General features: G+C 42.0%; 1 long non-coding RNA gene across 2 annotated transcripts; it reads left to right on the top strand.

The window, feature by feature from the left end:
• The first annotated feature begins 218 nt into the window (after positions 1–218).
• On the top strand, positions 219–2,196 carry LOC123573978 (uncharacterized). Of its 2 annotated transcripts, XR_010587407.1 has the most exons (3): positions 219–332; positions 1,000–1,139; positions 2,024–2,196. It is a non-coding gene; the product is annotated as an uncharacterized lncRNA (long non-coding RNA). The 2 variants fall into 2 exon arrangements; XR_006698742.2 differs by lacking the exon at positions 1,000–1,139.
• The last annotated feature ends 19,942 nt before the right edge of the window (positions 2,197–22,138 follow it).

The raw sequence follows: 22,138 nt of genomic DNA, 5'->3' as shown, positions 1-22,138 counted from the left end.
TTCTTTAGCTTTTCCTCCGTCTTCCAAGCCAGCAGTGGCGGGTAGAGTCTTTCACACACTGCATCATCCTGACCCTGACTCTCCTGCCTCCCTCTGTGACTTAGAAGGACCCTTGTGATTACATTGGGCCCACCCTGATAATCCAGGATAATCTCCCCATCTCAAGGTCTTTAGCTTAATCACATCTGCAAAGTCCGTTTTGCCATGCAATGGAACATATTCATAGGTTCCAGCGTTTGAGACATGGATGTCTTTGGCAGGGGGCATTATTCTGCCCACCACGGCCACCATCAACAGAATGGGATTGTCATAGAAGATCTGGGTCACTGATGGTAAAGTAGTCCGAGATGAAAAATACTGTCCTTAGTAGGTGACCAGAAATATAGTTTAAAAAATACCTTCTATATATGTGGGTTTTCTTGTCACTTGCTTATTTTTCTTCTAAAAAATAGAGAATTGTCTTGGATTTTTACTTTCTGTGCTATGTCTCTATATTATAGTTCCAAAAATATGCTTAGTAAAACATTTTACCCTTGGAAGGCAGGAGGATGACAGTAGAGGTGAGGTATTTCCTCCTCCTCCTCCTCCTCCTCCTCTTCTTCTTCTTCTTCTTCTTCTTCTTCTTCTTCTTCTTCTTCTTCTTCTTCTTCTTCTTCTTCTTCTTCTTCTTCTTCTTTTTTAATTTGAGACAGTCTCACTCTGTTGCTCAGGCTGGAGTGCAGTGGTACAAGCTCGGCTCACCGCAATCTCTGCCTCCTGGGTTCAAGCAATTCTCCTGTCTCAGCCTCCCGAGTAGCTGGGATTACAGGCACCTGCCACCATGCCTGGCTAATTCTTGTGTTTTTAATAGAGATGGGGTTTCACTATGTTGGCCAGGCTGGTCTTGAACTTTTGACCTCAAGTGATCCACCTGCCTCGGCCGCCCAAAGTGCTGGGATTACAGGCAAGATATTTCTTCTTTCTTTCTTACTTCTCTCCTTCTCACATTCCCTTCTCCAGCTCTTCTCTCCTGCTTGCTCTTTTTCACAAGTATTTATCTGATGCCAACCATGTGCCAGGCACTGCATGAGTTACACTGTGCAGATACAGAGATGAAGAAGATATAATTCCCACTCTCAAAGAACTCACACTTTATTGAGGTAGTCAGACATGGAAATAGCTGATTATTATAAACAGAGAGATAAAGGCTATGGCAGGCATCCATAGGATGTAAGTGAGAAGAGAGGGAGAGAGTGTGGTTCCTAGATCACTTGGCCTGTCAGGGCAGTCCTCTAAGAGGGAGAGTTACTGTTTTAGTTGCATTTTGAAGGACACAGATGTTATTCAGGCAGATAAGGTTGGTGGTGGTGGGGAGAGGTGGCATGGGACATGTAAATAAAGTACTTTCAGGAAAGGAGTAATGTTTTTCTTTGTTTGTGCATGGGGATGGGAGACCCACGGTCTGGAAGAGGCAATCTGGGGCCTGAGATTGACTGTCCCATCTTGTCTGGCAGTACTCTGGTAAGGGAGGATGTGGAATCTCTAGAGAGGGGTGCAGGAAGCATGTTTGCCAGGAGATAGTCTAGGTTCCAGTTAAGGCAGTGGTTCTTTAGACTGGGTACACCCTGGAAACACCTAGGGATGTTAAACAAACAAAACCAAAACAACAGAACATCCATACCAGGGCTAGACCCAGGCTAACTAAATCAGATTCTGCAGGGGCCAGGTTCAGGCTTTTTTTGTTTTTGTTTTTTTTTTAAGTTCCCCAGGTGCTTTTAATGTGCAACCAGGGTTGAGAATCACTTAGCTAAGACAAAGCAAAATATTTGAAGGTGTTGGGGAGCTTTTAAATTTTTTTCTTAAACACAGAGGAAAGGGTTAAGAGGGAGGGAAAAGAAGAAGGATAGGAGGTGAGCAGATGAGAGGACGGATGAGTGGAAAAATGGCCTCAGAGGGCAACACATGTCCTCTGATCACCGGACTCCCACCACTGAGACATGAAGAGAAGTAGACTTTGATGTAAACTTGTTTCCGTGCATTATAGATTGAAACAATCTGAAAAGTTCCTTCAGCGTTTGACAAGAAAGAGACCTAGAAGAACTAAGAAGGGCTAACTGAGGAGGAAGGAACCAGGCTGGTGTCCTCTTTGCTGGGGAGACCAGTTTGGCTTTTGCCTGTCTTATATTTCTACGTTTGAAAATAAAACAACAGACAATGTTCCATGCTCCCCTTTCCTGACTTGTTGACAATTTTCTGGCCTAGGTCATTTCTCTTTAACTTCCCGTCTTTCGCTGCATTCCTAAGGCTGGTGCTCCTGACCTCACAGTGCAGAGCTCTACCACACCCGAGTCACTCATGTCCTGCTTTGGCTAATCTGAAAGCTGGGTCATTGTTCTCAGGTGACCTGAGTGAGAGAGAGAGAGAGAGAGAGAGAGAAATTAGAGTAGCTTTGTGCAGAGTAAGAATGTCATAATAAAGGAATTAGCCTTGAGTAGGTTGAAGGTTGTCAAATCCTGGATGAGGTTCCTGAGAAGTCTGATGTTCTTTAGTAGAAAACAGAAAATGTACTAGGACAACAGAAAGGAGAAAAATTCTAATTTTGTTTTGAGTTCTCATTCACTTATTGTAGTAAAACATCAGTGAATTAAAAGGCAATTAAAGCCCCCCGAATCAATACTTTTATCACTGTAAGTGGATTTTTCTCTTACTATGCTGAGTGTCCTTGTTCAGCACACGGAATTGGCATTGAAATTGCCCAAGATCACATTCCTGCCAAGTTATGGAGCCAGGAGGTAAACCAGGCCTGTCAGACTTCTAAGCTGGGGTTCTTAATCACTATACTACACTGCCTCCCATTCATTGGCCCAAAAGGCAGGATGTTCTAAGCAGGAAGAAAAGAATAAATGAAAACAGTGAGGCATGAAATCACAAGCTACATTCAAGAACAAGGGGAAAATTATTTTGCTAAGAGTAGAAAGATTACATGTGAGAGAGATAGATGGTTCAAAAGGTATGGTGGGCTCCGGGCAGGCATGGTGGCTCACACCTGTAATCCCCGCACTTTGGGAGGCCGAGGCAGGCGGATCACGAGGTCAGGAGATAGAGACCATCCTGGCTCACACGGTGAAACCCTGTCTCTACTAAAAATACAAAAAAAATTAGCTGGGCATGGTGGTGGGTGCCTGTAGTCCCAGCTACTAAGGAGGCTGAGTCGGGAGAATGGCGTGAACCCGGGGGGCGGAGCTTGCAGTAAGTCGAGATCGCGCCACTGCACTCCAGCCTGGGCGACAGAGGGAGACTCATTCTTAAAAAAAAAAAAATAATAATAAAAAAAGAAAGGTATGGTGGGATCAGTTTATAATGTCTTAATTGTAGTCTAAGGTATTACAATTATTCTATAGGTATTTGAGAATCACCAAAAATTGGAAGCTTGAATGTAATTGGCTTGAAGTGATGTTGTGAGAGGATCGATTTGGAGCCAGGTGCAGGAGGGAATAGAAAAAGTGAGGTTAGAGAGTCCAGCAATGCCATTGCTCAGTGGCTTGGGAGGGGCCAAATAGAGGCCTGGACTGAAGGTAATGGGAATGAAAAGGAGGAATCATCTCTGAAAGAAATGGTGAAGTGTGATGATTGATTCACAACTCGAGACCAAAAAGAAAGAAGCCTCTAGTAAAATGCTAACATGTACTGAGCACTGATGATGTGTCTAGGCACTGTTCTACATGCTTTCTATCAGTTGGTTCTCACAACAACCCTACGATACAAGTACTATCATTAGCATCTCCTGTTCCCAGGTAAGGAAACTAAGTGGGCCTCAGATCACATAGCTAGTAGCAGAGCCAGGATTCAGAGCCAAGCAGCTTGGTTGCAGGCCCCGTGCTCCTTACTCTCAGACACCCTGCTTCTCCCCCGGCCCTTAGGTGTGTGGTGTTCTACCTGCACGTAACCACTGTGTCTCATTCATCTCCACAGGCGTCCAGGCAAGCAGGGAGCACTTCCGCCTCACAGCTGTAAATGTGTCTGTTGCCCACAAATAAGTCAGAATCATGACTTGAACCCAAATCTTCTAACTCTGTCTCCAGTTCCCTGGCCAAAACTTCATGCTTGAGACTACAAGGAAAAAAGAAAAAAGAAAGATTCATGAACCAAAATAGTGCACTGGGGGCAATGGAGAAGATATGATTTTAGGATTTAGGATGAAAAATCTGATTTTAAGCAACTTTAGGAGTATGCTTTTCTCATTTTACGTTCAGTAGAATTCCTGAGGCTGTGGTCTATATAAAGGGGGAATCATTTCTTTTCTCAACAAAAGATAAGATTCTGAAGGCCTTAATGTAGATTTACATTCTAGATGAGTCAGAGGGAAAGCCATACCTTTACCTAGGGAGAAAGGATGACTGATTCTAAATTGGGAAGAAAGGATTTAAGGAAGGGAGCCTACACTCAGAGAATCCTAATGCGGTTTTAAAAGCATATATCTTCTTCAGTTGTCCTGCAATGCCCTTTTGAGCTGGCTTACACATAAAGAAACCAGAAAGACAAATATATTAGACATCATAAAATCAGAAGCTAACAAGCATAATAAGAAAATTATGTCCATTGCAAAACAGCCAACTAGAAACCAGGGGCTGCCAAGTGTTTTCTTTAAGTGCACAGGAATGTTTTCCAGTCTAAGTGATATAATAAAGTCCTGCCTTAGTTGTACTCAAATAACAAAATCCAGTACTGAATTTAGTAAAATCTAAAGACCTAGATCCACTGTCTCTCCAGGGCCTGATGAAAGAAAAGAATTCTCTAAGGAGCTCAGTGTGAAGACATTCACACTAAGGCTAGTTCCCAATGTTCTTGTTGCTGAGTTTGATTTTAAATAAGTTTTATTTCAACGTAGTACAGTCTTTCTCTCGGCTTCCCAGTCTCTCTAGTCTCGCTAGGCAAGGCTGTGCTGCTAGAGACCTCTTAGAGGAATGCTGGACTGAGTGAGGCAATTCATTTCAGTGTGTGCTGGAGGCTGCCATCTGGGGACATAATCTCTCTGGTCTATTGTTTCCTGAAATCATCATTTATGATTAACATCTGCAGAGTACTTTCTACCTTCCAAAATGTTAAGAGTTGATCAACTGAAAGAATAATGCTATACGCTGGAGTAGGCCTTGTCAGTTTCCCTGATGAGGCCCCATCTCCTCTCTCTTGTATAAAAATGTATTATTTTTTCACAAGGAAGGGTTTAGGGGACATCTGCTTACATGAGTCTGTCTAGGATCCACAGAATATTGTAACCAAGAGTCTCAGGCCAATAGAACACCTTAGAAGTGCTTATTTTTTTTCCAGTTATACAGATGAGGCAAGTTGTGATGTAACTGAGGACTCTAAAATAACCCTGTGGTTCTTCTCTGAATGGTGCTTCCAACAGAGCTGGTTCAAGAAATCTCTTGCCTTCTGGGCATTTTATCTTCACTATTGAGAATCTCATCACCTTGAAGAAGTCAAGGCCATACAACACAAAGAATTTTTAAAACACAGTTTCCTTCCATTTCCTTAATAATCCTTTGATAGCTGGGTAGCTCTACTGCTTTACAGGCGAAATTCAGAGAAATTAAGCTCCTTAATTCAAAGATGCATACCCCAGAGGTATGTGGTAAAACTGAACCTAGAACTAGTTTATTTATTTATTTATTTTTTTGAGACAGAGTTTCACTCTTGTTGCCCAGGCTGGAGTGCAATTGTGCGATCTTGGCTCACCGCAACCTCTGCCTCCTGGGTTCAAATGATTCTCCTGCCTCAGCCTCCCGAGTAGCTGGGATTACAGGCATGGGCCACTACTCTCGGCTCACGCTTGTAATCCCAGCACTTTGGGAGGCTGAGGTGGGGTGGGGGATCACCTGAGGTCAGGAGTTCGAGACCAGCCTGACCAACATGGAGAAACCCTGTCTCTATGAAAAATACAAAATTAGCAAGTCTAGATTTCTTTTACCCTGCATTGTGCTGCTGGAATCAAAGCACATACCTACCTCTGCAGCCTTAGTGCAGTTGTTGGTTTTCAGGGGACTTAGTGGTATTTGTTAGAGAGTCTCTTTGGGGTTCTGTAGGTCCTTCATTCTTGTAAGAATCTTTGATGTGCACCCCAGTACCCCAGTACTTAGGGAAATACCGACTTACATGTCTCACTGAGACTCATGAGCTGTTTCCTTTCCGAAATGCTCTTCTTCTCCTACCTGCCACCTCATGATTTGTTCTACCATCTTGCCATCCAAATCAACTGCAATTTCAAAAAAAAGAGAAAAGACTATTATAAAAAGGACTGTGGAAGTAGTCAAAATTGGCCTCTGTTTTCTGTGTGGGCGTTTCCTCTGCCTCCTCACCTCCACTACAGATCATACTCCTAATGACCTAAATCAGCCACTTAACACTTGCATTTCTCTACCTTTTCTCTCTTCACTTAAGTCGGATTTTAATGCACTGAGAGGTAAAAACAGATTATGGAGAAGAACTCAAATTCTGGATCTGCCACTGATGTTTAAGCTGCATGTCTTTGTGCATACCCATTCTCTATCAGTGCTTTCTTCATTTTTAGGAAATTCTCTAATGGAAGACAGCATCTAAAATTCCTAGAATGATAGGAAATGGGAGCTCCTGAGGGTCTTACTCATTATTATATTCCTAGTGCTAGCGCAATTACTTATACCTACTGGTGTTCAAAAAGTAATTCTAAATGAAGGAATAGGGCCCTCCCAGAGCAGTCGGCAGGCCACATCTCAATCTTTCACATTGCAGGGAACTGCAGGGAACCAACATTTGTGAATGCTGTTGTGCAGGTGCTTTATATGTGTAATCTCATTTAATCCTCATAATACCTCTATGAAGTGATTTTTTGAGCACTGTGCTCCAGTGAGGGAAGCAAGGATCACAGACAGAGGTGAAGGAATGTGCTCAAGATCATAAGTCAGTGATAGGACTGGAATTGGAAGTTCATTCTGCCCACTTTTGGAGCCTGTGTTTTCTGATACACTGAGCTACTCCTGAAGGATGTAGGTATTGTCTCTAGAAGTAATCTTATTTTATTTCACTCTCCTCCGCCCCTTCAGAAGGAACATGGAATACCACTCTATTCAAATATTTAAACGTTTTCTCTTGGGATCAGTTCAAAGTTTTCTTTTTTTCCTTTGGCTGTTTGTCTACTTTCTCACCTATGATGTAAGTATTTCACAAAATGCTCCTTAAGTTAAAACCCAATATAACAATATCAGGAGAAAATTTAGAGAAAAGATGTCACATGAGTTAAGAGAGTTATATTTAGCCATGTGTATAATACTGTGAAAGTATTTTTGTGGAATAGCTCTTACTATAGAAGTTTTTAAAATAGTTAATCAAGAGTTGAGGTTATTACTGATTCTCTAGCATGCAAGCATCCTCCACCTTTTGTAATTGTTAGTCCCCTCCATGGTGAAGTGACTCCATGGCTAAGCTGGGTCCGCTGTGCATCCAGACCCTCAGACATCCTCAGGTGTTAGATCTGCCACAGGAAGCAATGAGATGTGAGATGTGTTGGCTTTATGTCTGAAGATGTCTTTACCATGATAAAATTTAACTGGTTCAATATTACTTAACCATGCATACTTTAGAGTAGTCAATAAAGATTCCAAATGGGTGCAGAAACCCAGGAACAGGAATGAGCAACTTAAAGCTCTGGAGGTATTTTCATGACAAAATGTTAGAAGCTAAATGTTAAGGCATTTATCTAATTTTGCTTCATATTATACATGTTTTATCTTCTCTACTAGACTCTAAGACTTGATAAAAAAGAATTTTTTGTATTCCCCCACTGCTCTTATCACAGCGCATTTTAAAGAATATTTTTTCAATAAACATGTATTTTTCCTACTTATTTTCCTATTTCTTATATTACACCTTGCTAAATGCTTCGTTGTTTCATTTTGCCCCTCATCAGCAATGTGAGGAAGGTATTTTTTCCCTTAAATTAGTGGTTTCATGGTTATCTCTATAATTATATGTATCTTTTTCTATTTCTTACATTCCTATTTCTTTTATTTCTGTTTCTTATTTCTTATGGAAAATGGGATAACTCTTTTATCTTTCCTAAGTAGCCAACATAAACTCATATTTTTCTTAAATAGTTAATTTCTATAGAATCCACTAGCCTGTTAGAACCAAGGTAATTCTTCTACTTAGAGTAATAAGATAAGGTTCTGGAAGGAAAAGATATTATGTGGATCTCAATTTTCTTAGCTATGATGTAAATAAAAAATTAATATGGACTCATGATGCCCTGAATTAATAGAAAAATAATTTCCTGGAGACGAGGAGAAAGTGTTCTTTAGGGGAGATGACTGCCGCCTTCTTGGAGCAGCTCCTGCTGGTGTAAGTGATGGCCACAGTCCTCAGACACAGTAACTTTTGGTGATGAGATCATGTCAACTTTTTTCAACTGAGCAAAAATCACTGAATTTGTTGAGTAATTCATGTAAACGAAGAGGAACAAATTATTGAGTGCCTACTGTGTGCTAAGCTCCCTGTTAAATGCTTCATTGTTTCATTTTTGGCGTCTCAGCAGCAATGTGAGAAAGATATTATTTTCCTCAAATTAGTGGTTTCATGGTTATCCCTATAATTATGTTCACTCACTTGTATTCTGATATACTTCCTCGAATAAGAAAAAAATAGGGTAGGGCTCCAGGTCTCCATAGGAAGTTGCCCAGAAGTTCAGACACTCACATGGGATTGTTCTGGTGATGGGAATGCCATCTGTGTGTATCTTGGCAGAAAGGAAAAAAGATTGAGAATGGCTGGACTGTAACTTGAAATGTAACCCTGGGCAGAATATCCTATCATAATAGGTGGCTCATTCATACATATTTTTATTTGTAAAGTTGTATGTTTAATTTAAGGTATAAATGAACAGCACATCCTCAAGTTATAATTTCTCACATTTTATGACTTAGGACAAGTATAAACAAAAACCCAGGATGATTTACTTACAGACAATGTAAAGGCAAATATTAAGTAATTAATGGTGATATGAATGGATGATATGCAGATATGACAAAATCTTGGAGATGACATGTAATCGACTGGCATTTGGAAAACCAGGGTGCTGCCTGACCTAAGGTCTGGAGCTCTGTGTCAATCTTTATTGAGTAGCACTCAGTCACCTTCTAGGATCCAAAGAATCTTCTCTGAGGTGACTCTAGGCACTCCAGATTGGAGTGTTTAAGAGTGGAATAAAGTTGAATCTGAGTCAGACAATCAATAACCTAATATGTCAGTTCTCCCTTCTAAATATTGGCAGAGAACAAATTTATTTTATAAATTTATATATAACTATCTATAGAGAGATGGGGGGAAGAAAAAGAGAGATTTATTATAGGAATTGGCTCATGCCATTTTGGAGGCTGGGAAGTTCTGTGAGCTGGTGTCCACAAGCTGGAGAACCAGAAGAGCTGGTGTTGTAACTTAGTACAGATCCAAAGGCCTGAGAACTAGGGGAGCAGATGGTATAACTCCCAGTGGAAGTCCAAGGGTCTGAGAACTGGGGGCAGAGGATGAAGAGGGGGATGTGGGTGGGGAGGGAGCTGCTAGTGTAAGTCCTGGGGTCTGAAGGCCCTAGAACCAGGAGCTTTGATGTCCAAGGGCAGGAGAAGATGGATGTTCAGCTCAAACAGAGGGAGTGAATTGACTCTTCCTCCTCCTTTTTGTTCAGTTTGGACCCTCAACAATTGGGTGGTGCCTACCTGCATTGGTAAGGGTGGATCTTCTTTATTCAGCCCATGGATTCAAACATTCATTTCTTTTGGAAACACCCTCACAGACACACCTGGAACTAATGTCTCACCAGTCATCTGGGCATCCCTTAGTCAGTCAAACTAACACATAAAAACCATCACATGGGTGAAACTCAAGGACTCTTATCAACCAGCTTTCTATGGAAGAGATAGAAAACAATCTGTTTTTCTTTGACATTGCTGAGGCTTCCATGACCCTTATTTTATTTTATTGTAGCGATTTTCTTCACTTCTCAGAATGGAAAATAGTCCAGGGACAGTTTATCAAGTACTCTCTATGTGCCAGACAGTGCTGACCAGAGAAATAACAGGATCGTGCCCCTGAAAAGCTAAGTAAAACATTTTTAAGGAGATCTTGGGATACTGATCAGGGAGATGCACTAGGTTTAAGATGCTGATTTAGGACAGCATCTGGTAAACCCAGTAAATAACAAAGACTTCTAAGAAAATCTCTGTATATTATACTGTGGTGAAGAGGGAATTGGATTGGAGAAAATTCAACGCAGAATCATAGTTGCGTATGGACGGATGCATTTGTGAAAGGTCAGGTATCCCAGGTATCCAGGTTTGCCCTTAAGCCACTACTAAAAGATAATAGTTACTCCTATTTCTTAATATCTTCAGAGATGGGGTTTCCACATTTTCCCCACAATGCTTATACCCAGGCTATTTTCTAATGTCTATCATAAATCCCTCCTATTGAAAGTTAAGCACATCCTTTCTTGGGGAATGGCTGTCTCATGTTTCGTTCAATATCATGAATGATTGAAAAGAACTTCTTATGAATCTGCCCTCCCTGTCCATCTATATTCCATTCCAAATTCTACTTTTTTTAGCACCTCTTGCCATGAATGCTATCATCCTGTTTTTTCCTTCTTGTATTTTTTTCTACCCCCAGATAATTGCACCATTACTTTGAGTATTTCCTTTCAACTATATAAACATAAATGTCTTTTGGCTTATCATGCCTTCTCCCATATTTCAAATTTCCAAGGTTTCACATTCTCTCTTTTTGCATGTTTTATTCTTCTTCAAACTTCTCTTCTCTTCTAAACTCTAAATTTTAATTTTGTTTAAGGTCCACATCTTTTTATCTTTTAGCTGGATTTAAATTCCTTCTTAGAATCAGTATTGCCTCTTTCATTCCAAGCCTCAGAGTGTATTTAGGCATTTTAATTCCTCTCTCTCTAGAGATATCTTTGGGCTAAAGCTTGATGAGAAGAGTCTGCTTCATGGAGATCTGTAGAGATGGGCTGAGAAGGCAGTGGAAATGCTTTCACGTGGGCACCCACTGCACTTGGTGCACCACATTGGGGCAGTTATTGGGAGGTACATACTTCTTAAGGGGGTCTCAGATTATTTCTTACCTCTGGACCAGAAGAAACATGGACAATGGTCACCTCTCATATGTATGTACCATGGTACGTACAAGACAAGGGAGCCCACCGATTTAAATTGTGCTTTGCTGTGTTCTGAGGGTTATAGCTACATTATTCAGTGTGTGAGAATTCAAGGGAAAAAATTATACCTCCGCTGTTTTGAATCCTTTTCTGGGCTGTAATTTCCAGGACCTGGATCTTTAGGGGTGTATTACTGTTATTGCAAGAAGGGAGGGAGCAGATGGAAAATAAATATACTCAAGGGCTCAGAGGCTATTACTGATGCTGGAGGCAGGTAGTCAGGCAACAGGAAGTAAATACAGTGAAACAGTGGGAGAAAGACATTTACCTTTGGTCTCTTGAGCTGCACAAGTCAGGAACTAGGGGATGATTAGTCCCAGGGCTTCTGCATAGGCCAGCCTTAACAGGTGGTTCGTAGAATGTTCTAGTCATATAGCAATTGACTCTGAGCAGTTGCATCTTATAGACCTAAAAATAGCCCCAAAATGAGATTTCTGAGACCCCAGAGCAGCATACGCAGAGCTGGTGACCGTAATGACAGCTGGGCATTGGTGATATTGAACAGCTCTTTACAAGGCACCTTCCATGCCCATTGTTGGAGAGCACCTTGTAACAACTCTGTCAGGGAAAAGGGCAAATATCACCAAGACTCTGTTGTGCAGATGAAGAAACTGAGGCTGAAGGAGCTTAAATAAATTGTCCAAAGCCACGTACTTAGTTTTAATGTTATCCCACGCTTCCCAGCGCCTAACAGCTTCAGGGTAGAATTGGATCCTAATAACAGTGTCTCAGCAGTATTTCTTTTATTGCTATTCACCAACTTTTGGGAATTCCAGGTCTCCTAAAATTTCTTCATAATAATAATATTAATAATGGCAACTGCATTTAAAATTAGCTATTATTGTTTAAGCATTTACCACATGCTGTTTAAACCTCACAAAAATCCTAACACCTCACAGTGTTATTGTTACCCCTACTTAAAATATACTTAAAAAAAGGTTCAGAGAAGTTTAATAATTTCCTGAGATAATACAGCTAGTAAGCAGCTGGTCTAAGATCATAACCTCAGGATATATAGTTCCAGAGTCACGTATTTGCATTAGGACATATTCAGGGACTCATTTAGGCAGTCCCCGGGGATGTTCCCGTGTGCTTATAAGCACAGCCCTCCTGGCAACAACAGCCTTTCCTCTTCTCCCGGGTGTGGCACATTGGGTCTGCTCTGACTCTTGGTCTTGGTGGGTGTGGGTCTGGGTCTCTGTTCATGGTGGCTCCAGCTGCTTCATCTCTGTCCTCATTTCTATTCCCTGTTAAAGTGGCAGCAGTGTAAACTACTTCTCCAAGAATCACAGCCTGATGTTCTGGTTTCTTAAAGAGGTGTCAGCAGTAAATACCTTTTAACCTTTTTATGTATCTCTTCTTCCTAAGAACTTGGGCATAGGCACGAACCCAGAGGGGCAGGGCAGAAGGGCATGCTCTTTGATCTGTGAAAAATTGCTCTTCTCTTTCAACGGCTACTTCTCAACTTTTCATGCCTAAGCACACTTTCTTACCTTTCACCTACTTAGGGCCCAGGGGGCCATTCAGACGTGAGCAAGAGAGTCTGACCTCTCAGAATTAATATTTCCTTTGGGCTGTTAAACGGGAAGACCCATTATCCCCACCGTTCATTGCTTATTATACATGCCTTAGAACTTCTCCTACGAAGTTGTGGATGTGAGGGTAATTTTTTTTTTTTTTTTTTGAGATGGAGTTTCTCTCTTGTTGCCCAGGCTGCAGTGCAAAGGTGCATTCTCAGCTCACTGCAACCGAATGTGAGGTTTATTTTGAGGCAACACATTTGCATTTCCATACACAGCAGGGTGCTTGATATGTAGTTTATGATATGAATGAAAATATGAATGAATGCACATAGGTAAACAACATTCAGTAGTGTAGTTACTGTTGATTTTAGATTATATTTCTATCAGAACATTAAATTAAACCTTGGCTTATACTCATTGGAAAGAATTTATATTTTTATTAAAAAAGAATGTTAAAATAAACCCAACTCATTTCTGCCACAGGGTATTTGTACTTTCTATTTCCTTTCACCGAATACTCTTCTCTGAATTTTGCATGGCTTCCTTTCTTATTTCCCTTAAATCCAATGTAACCTTCTTATAGAGGCTGTCCATGATAGCGCCATTTAAAATATTATCTACAGAAGTTCTTTACTCCTTTACTCTGATCTATTTTTTCTTAAGAGAGCTACTGAATGTTTTCTTACTGTGGGTAAAATGAAGTTCCATGAAGATTGAGATCCTTGTCTTATTTCCTGCTGTATCTCTAGGGCCTTGAATAGTCACTGACAGGTAAGTAGTGATGGTGGTAGTGGCCCATCTGGAGCAGCTGCTGTGGGAATGCCAACTGCAGCAGGGGAGGTATGGTTGGGGCTGCACACTCCATGGAGCTAGCAGGGCCTGGGAACAGGCAGAAACCCTGCCCCCTACTGAGTTGGTGGGATGGGAGCCCTCTGGTCCTGGGCAGGGCTGCAGCTGCCCAGCCATGGCTCCAGATCCAGGCCTCCCAGTGCACTAGGGAGCCCAGGAAGCCCTCCTTCTCCACAGGCTCAGAAGTGCCCACTCCTGCTCCCTGGCCTCTCCCTGCTCCTGGTGCCTGCTCCAATTTCAGAGCAAAGTTGAAGCCAAGCCCAGGCATTGTTGCAACCATCCCTCACACTGCCTCGGCCCCCTCTGAAACTTTGGACACCAGTGAGCTCAGAGAGGGAGGCTGGGGGCTGCTGAGGGCAGTTTGGTGCAGGTCTGTAGGTGCCCTTGGTGCAAGCAGTCTGGGCACCATGGAGAGCATGTTGATAGTGGCAGGAGGCAGACAGATTTCTAGGAGGGAAGGGGTGGGTCCCTGGTGAAGCTCCACCTTCAAGCCAGGGATGACCTGCAGCCTTGGGGCCAGGCTGCCAGTTCCAGGTGGGGTCCGTGACCCAGGGCAAGAACTTATGGTGCATTTTCCAGGCCTGCCCATGGCCACCCATGGACAAATCAATACGCACTTCCTCCCTTCTGAGCCCATGAAAATCCCAGACTCAGTCAGACTCGCACACTCATTGGGATTACCTGCCTGCAGAAAGGAGCTACCCACTGCGGGTCTCCTCTCTGTTGAGAGCTGAACAACCTGTCTGTGGAAAGAAACCACTCACTTCAGGTCTCCCGCAAGCACTTCTGTTACTCAGTAAAGTTCTCTCTGCCTTGCTCACCCTCCAGTTATCTGTATACCTCATTCTTCTTGGATGAAGAACAAGAACTTGGGACCCACTGAATGGTGAGATTGAAAGAGCTGTAACACAAACAGGGCTGAAACGTCCTCCCTATTCACCACCTTGCAGGTGATGAGGAGAGAAGAGCTGCCACCTTTCTGGAAGCCTAGACCTTGGAGCTCCCCAAGCCAGGGTCGTGACATGCTGTAACACCCTCTTAGGGGCTCTGCAGTTCCTGGTGTCCCTGAGCTTTCTGGCACCATTGTGTTCTCCTTGTCCAGGTGCTGGTGCCCACAGTGGAAGCTGCTTGTAGTATTTCTGGTCCAGCTGTAGTCTTACATGGAGCCAGCACCTGTGCTGGCAGCTGGAGCTGCCTGCCCTGCTCTAGCTGGTGCACCTGGCTGTACACAGTGGCCAGACCCTGTACTCACTCACTCACACACCTCCCACTGCTCACCTTTGGTGGGTATGGGATCTGGACCAGTAGTGCAAGCTGAGTGCAGCTGCTGGACCGAGTGGGCAGAATGAGCCAGCGGGCACAAGCAAAACCCAAGCAGAGGTACTGCTGGCCACAGAGCTTTCCAGTTGGTGAGGCAACACCCTAAGGACCCTGTGACAATAGGAGCTCAATAAATATGTACTGAGTCAAAGAATTAAGCCAAGAAAGGCTCCCTAAAGGGGTGTGTGCCCACATGCAGAGGTTTCCTTAGTTTTTGTTAGATGCCACTCTAGTGAAGACATTCAAAGTTCAACAGTTTGATAATATCTAAAATGTCAACTCCGCAAAAAAGTTAATTGTTTATTGATCTTTTGTTGTTGCTCCTTGAAAATGTGTATCTAGACCTATAAAACTCTTTAGTTGAGAGTCCATTATTTCCTAGTTTTTACAGCTGGGCAGTCTCATGATAAACAACAGCTTGTATGAAAACCTGGTTTTATCTGCCAAAATTGAAAAATAAGTAGACTTTAGTGCAGTGTAGATTTTAAAAATACATTTATACTAAAAAAACAAACTATTTTGCTGACATTAAAATATTTGACAAATTTTGGACCTTTGTTTCTGGTCATGATGGAGTAATAATGATTAGATTTACTCTCTTGCCTGAAATAAGTAAAAAATAGGACAAAGTGTATGAAACAACGGTTCTCAGGATATTGGACATAAGATCGGGCACAACAGTGACCTTTGAGAGATGGTAAACAAGCAAGGCGAACCCTACAGTTGCCCCAGCTTACTGTCTTGGGAAAGTGTCTAGGCTGTGGGACAGGGAGAGGAATCTATAACAGAGCTTGGCAGCTTCCCTGAGTCTAGGAGTTGGAGCTGGAAGTCCAGGTAAGGTAGGCCAAGAGGTTAGAGTTCAAGGATGGACTGCCAGAGAAAGAGAGATGCACAGAGAACTCAGAGACATGCACAGGGTCCCCTCAAGCATTCAGCTGAGTACTGATCAGCTCATGCATATGTAAAACCCAACTGGGCCCTGGGAAGAACCACTCAGAATGATTAGAGGGAGCAACCTCTCGGGCTCACATGGCACAGGGAATAGTGCCTGCTCCCACCAGCAGTGGTGGGAAATGTAATTCACAGGGTATCCGCTGAAGTATTAGAAGTATTTTCTCTCAGTAGCACAGCAAAATTAGTTGTATCCTAAACGCTGCTCTGGTCCTGCCTGACAAAGCCTGAAAGCAAGATTCGAAGTTTCCAAGTAACTTAACCATGTCCCAGATTGTGATAAATATGAAATACACCCTGCAATTAGGTAAAAAGAAAAAAAAAAATCTGTCAGTAGAAACTGACCCCAAAATGACACAAATATTAGAATTACTAGACAAAGACATTAAAACAGCAATAACTATATTTATTATCTGTTCAAGAAGCTAAAGGAAAGGTTGAACATGTTAAGTAGAGATATGAAGGATATTTTTAAAAGACCCAAATTGAACTTCTAGAGATTAAAGCAACAATAACACCAAAAGCATACTAAATTGTGTTAGTGGCAGATTAGACATACAGAAGAAAAGACTAGGAAACTTGAAGGCATATCAGCAGAAAGTATAATTGATAGGTTCAACAGTCATATCTCAAAAATTGCTAGAATAAGTAGACTAAAATTCAGTAAGAATATAGAAGACTTAACTAGCACTATCAAGCAACTTGACCTTTTTGATATTTCTAGAACATTCCACTTCATAACAGCAAAATACACATTCTTTTCAAGTGTGCACAGAACGTTTACCAACACAGGCCTTATTTTAGACCACATAACAAATCTCAATACATTTAAAATAATTCAAGTCACACATATGCTCTCTGACCACAAGAGACTGAAATTAGAAAGCAACTGAAAGATATCTGTAAAATCCCCAAACATTCAGAAGATAAAGAAACGTTTCTAAATACCCTATGGGTTCAAGAAGAAATTAAAAGAGAAATTAGAAAGTATTTTGAACTGAAGAAAATGAAAATACAACATATCAAAATTTGGGGCATACAGCTTAAGCAGGACTTAGAGGAAAAAAATACAGCACTATATAACTATGTTAGAACAGGAAAAAGTTATCAAACCAATGACCTTAGGTCTTACCTTAAGAAACTTGTAAAAGAAGAGCAAATAAAATACAGATAGTCAGAATAAGGAAACAATAATTATCAGAGCACCATTGAATGACACATAAAACAAAAATAATAGAGAAAAGTTAATAAAACCAAAAGCTTATTGAGAAGGTCAATACAATGGATAAACCTCTAGCCAGGCTGATTAGGATTGAGAGATGGCATCACTACAGATTATAGGGACATTAAAAGGATAATAAGGGAATACCATGAACAACTTCTTGCCAATAAATTCAACAATATAGATGAAATGGAGAAATTCCTTGAAAGATACAAATTACTAAAGCTCATTCAAGAAGAAATAGATAACCTAAATATCCCTATACCTACAAAGTTTGAGTTTGTAGTGAAAAACATCCCACAAAGAAAAATTCAGTACCGGATAACTTCAATGGTAAATCTGACCAAACATTTAAGAAAGAAACAATACAAATTTTACACAATCTCTTCCAGAAAACTGGAAGGGAGAAAGTACTTTCCAACTCATTTCATGAAACTAGAATTACACTGATACCAAAACCTGACAAAAACATTACAAGGAAAAAAAAATAATAATCACAAATCTGGAGCCTGGCTCTGGCCAAAATTCTATGTGTGATCTTTTAGGCCTGACCAAGGTAATTACAAAGGTTTTATCTAGCAGGTCTCATGGGGAAAGCTGCCCTCCCAACACCAGCCTTGTACTGAAGTTTCTGAAGGGAGTAGCAGTCCAGGACTCAGGTCCCCTGGCTAGCCATTTGGAGAGGCCTTTGGTTGAGACATCTCTGCTAAGACCTCCTTCCTTATTGGAAAGTGGAGTTGGAGAGGATTTAAAGACACTCTTCCCCACTCTGATTCAGTACTCGGTACTTTTCTACTCTGGTACTTCCCCTTTGCCCTCTCCCTCAACGCTCTAGGTCCCACAGAATGGCAGGACCCTTTAATATGGTGATCCCTTGACAGTGAGACAACGTCCTTCAGTCCATGCTGAGACATCTGACCCTCACTGGATGTCATTCTCTAGGGCAAAAAGGGGACATTGAGGGAACCAGCACTTTCTCCTGTTTGGCCTCTTGCTTATACAATTGCAATAAGTGATTCAGTTAGGGGTGTCTAATCTTTTGGCTTCCCTGGGCCACATTGGAAGAAGAAGAATTATCTTGGGTCACACATAAAATACACTGACACTAAAGATAGCTGATGAGCTAAAAAAAAAAATAAAATAAAAAGGCAAAAAATGGGAGGGCGGAGCAAGATGGCCGAATAGGAGCAGCTCCAGTCTCCAACTCCCAGCGCGAGCGACACAGAAGACCGGTGATTTCTGCATTTTCAACTGAGGTACTGGGTTCATCTCACTGGGGAGTGCCGGACGATCGGAGCTGGTCAGCTGCTGCAGCCCGACCAGCGAGAGATGAAGCAGGGCGAGGCATTGCCTCACCTGGGAAGCGCAAGGGGGAAGGGAGTCCCTTTTCCTAGCCAGGGGAAGTGAGACACACAACACCTGGAAAATCGGGTAACTCCCACCCCAATACTGCGCTTTAGGAAACAGGCACACCAGGAGATCATATCCCACACCTGGCCGGGAGGTTCCCACACCCACGGAGCCTCCCTGGTTGCTAGCGCAGCCGTCTGTGATCTACCGGCAAGGCAGCAGCGAGGCTGGGGGAGGGGCGCCCGCCATTGCTGAGGCTTAAGTAGGTAAACAAAGCTGCTGGGAAGCTCGAACTGGGTGGAGCTCACAGCAGCTCAAGGAAACCTGCCTGTCTCTGTAGACTCCACCTCTGGGGACAGGGCACAGTAAACTAAGACACACAGACACCTCTGCACAGACGCAAACGACTCTGTCTGACAGCTTTGAAGAGAGCACTGGATCTCCCAACACGGAGGTTGAGATCTGAGAAGGGACAGACTCCCTGCTCAAGCGGGTCCCTGACCCCTGAGTAGCCTAACTGGGAGACATCCCCCACTAGGGGCAGTCTGACACCCCACACCTCACAGGGAGGAGTACACCCCTGAGAGGAAGCTTCCAAAGCAAGAATCAGACAGGTACACTCGCTGTTCAGAAATATTCTATCTTCTGCAGCCGCTGCTGCTGATACCCAGGCAAACAGGGTCTGGAGTGGACCTCAAGCAATTTCCAACAGACCTACAGCTGAGGGTCCTGACTGTTAGAAGGAAAACTATCAAACAGGAAGGACACCTACACCAAAACCCCATCAGTACATCACCATCATCAAAGACCAGAGGCAGATAAAACCACAAAGATGGGGAAAAAGCAGGGCAGAAAAGCTGGAAATTCAAAAAATAAGAGCGCATCTCCCCCGGCAAAGGAGCGCAGCTCATCGCCAGCAACGGATCAAAGCTGGACGGAGAATGACTTTGACGAGATGAGAGAAGAAGGCTTCAGTCCATCAAATTTCTCAGAGCTAAAGGAGGAATTACGTACCCAGCGCAAAGAAACTAAAAATCTTGAAAAAAAAGTGGAAGAATTGATGGCTAGAGTAATTAATGCAGAGAAGGTTCTAAACGAAATGAAAGAGATGAAAACCATGACACGAGAAATACGTGACAAATGCACAAGCTTCAGTAACCGACTCGATCAACTGGAAGAAAGAGTATCAGCGATTGAGGACCAAATGAATGAAATGAAGCGAGAAGAGAAACCAAAAGAAAAAAGAAGAAAAAGAAATGAACAAAGCCTGCAAGAAGTATGGGATTATGTAAAAAGACCAAATCTACGTCTGATTGGGGTGCCTGAAAGTGAGGGGGAAAATGGAACCAAGTTGGAAAACACTCTTCAGGATATCATCCAGGAGAACTTCCCCAACCTAGTAGGGCAGGCCAACATTCAAATCCAGGAAATACAGAGAACGCCACAAAGATACTCCTCGAGAAGAGCAACTCCAAGACACATAATTGCCAGATTCACCAAAGTTGAAATGAAGGAAAAAATCTTAAGGGCAGCCAGAGAGAAAGGTCGGGTTACCCACAAAGGGAAGCCCATCAGACTAACAGCAGATCTCTCAGCAGAAACTCTACAAGCCAGAAGAGAGTGGGGGCCAATATTCAACATTCTTAAAGAAAAGAATTTTAAACCCAGAATTTCATATCCAGCCAAACTAAGTTTCATAAGTGAAGGAGAAATAAAATACTTTACAGATAAGCAAATGCTTAGAGATTTTGTCACCACTAGGCCTGCCTTACAAGAGACCCTGAAGGAAGCACTCAACATGGAAAGGAACAACCGGTACCAGCCATTGCAAAAACATGCCAAAATGTAAAGACCATTGAGGCTAGGAAGAAACTGCATCAACTAATGAGCAAAATAACCAGTTAATATCATAATGGCAGGATCAAGTTCACACATAACAATCTTAACCTTAAATGTAAATGGACTAAATGCTCCAATTAAAAGACACAGACTGGCAAACTGGATAAAGAGTCAAGACCCATCAGTCTGCTGTATTCAGGAGACCCATCTCACACGCAGAGACATACATAGGCTCAAAATAAAGGGATGGAGGAAGATTTACCAAGCAAATGGAGAACAAAAAAAAGCAGGGGTTGCAATACTAGTCTCTGATAAAACAGACTTTAAACCATCAAAGATCAAAAGAGACAAAGAAGGACATTACATAATGGTAAAGGGATCAATTCAACAGGAAGAGCTAACTATCCTAAATATATATGCACCCAATACAGGAGCACCCAGATTCATCAAGCAAGTCCTTAGAGACTTACAAAGAGACTTAGACTCCCATACAATAATAATGGGAGACTTCAACACTCCACTGTCAACATTAGACAGATCAACGAGACAGAAAGTTAACAAGGATATCCAGGAATTGAACTCATCTCTGCAGCAAGCAGACCTAATAGACATCTATAGAACTCTCCACCCCAAATCAACAGAATATACATTCTTCTCAGCACCACATCATACTTACTCCAAAATTGACCACGTAATTGGAAGTAAAGCACTCCTCAGCAAATGTACAAGAACAGAAATTATAACAAACTGTCTCTCAGACCACAGTGCAATCAAACTAGAACTCAGGACTAAGAAACTCACTCAAAACCGCTCAACTACATGGAAACTGAACAACCTGCTCCTGAATGACTACTGGGTACATAACGAAATGAAGGCAGAAATAAAGATGTTCTTTGAAACCAATGAGAACAAAGATACAACATACCAGAATCTCTGGGACACATTTAAAGCAGTGTGTAGAGGGAAATTTATAGCACTAAATGCCCACAAGAGAAAGCAGGAAAGATGTAAAATTGACACTCTAACATCGCAATTAAAAGAACTAGAGAAGCAAGAGCAAACACATTCGAAAGCTAGCAGAAGGCAAGAAATAACTAAGATCAGAGCAGAACTGAAGGAGATAGAGACACAAAAAACCCTCCAAAAAATCAATGAATCCAGGAGTTGGTTTTTTGAAAAGATCAACAAAATTGACAGACCACTAGCCAGACTAATAAAGAAGAAAAGAGAGAAGAATCAAATCGACGCAATTAAAAATGATCAAGGGGATATCACCACCGACCCCACAGAAATACAAACTACCATCAGAGAATACTATAAACACCTCTACGCAAATAAACTGGAAAATCTAGAAGAAATGGATAATTTCCTGGACACTTACACTCTTCCAAGACTAAACCAGGAAGAAGTTGAATCCCTGAATAGACCAATAGCAGGCTCTGAAATTGAGGCAACAATTAATAGCCTACCAACCAAAAAAAGTCCAGGACCAGATGGATTCACAGCTGAATTCTACCAGAGGTACAAGGAGGAGTTGGTACCATTCCTTCTGAAACTATTCCAAGCAATAGAAAAAGAGGGAATCCTCCCTAACTCATTTTATGAGGCCAACATCATCCTGATACCAAAGCCTGGCAGAGACACAACAAAAAAAGAGAATTTTAGACCAATATCCCTGATGAACATCGATGCAAAAATCCTCAATAAAATACTGGCAAACCGGATTCAGCAACACATCAAAAAGCTTATCCACCATGATCAAGTGGGCTTCATCCCTGGGATGCAAGGCTGGTTCAACATTCGCAAATCAATAAACATAATCCAGCATATAAACAGAACCAAAGACAA

Source organism: Macaca fascicularis, chromosome 6, assembly GCF_037993035.2.
Source record: "Macaca fascicularis isolate 582-1 chromosome 6, T2T-MFA8v1.1".
NCBI lineage: Eukaryota > Metazoa > Chordata > Mammalia > Primates > Cercopithecidae > Macaca > Macaca fascicularis.
This window is presented reverse-complemented; position numbering and strand designations above follow the sequence as displayed.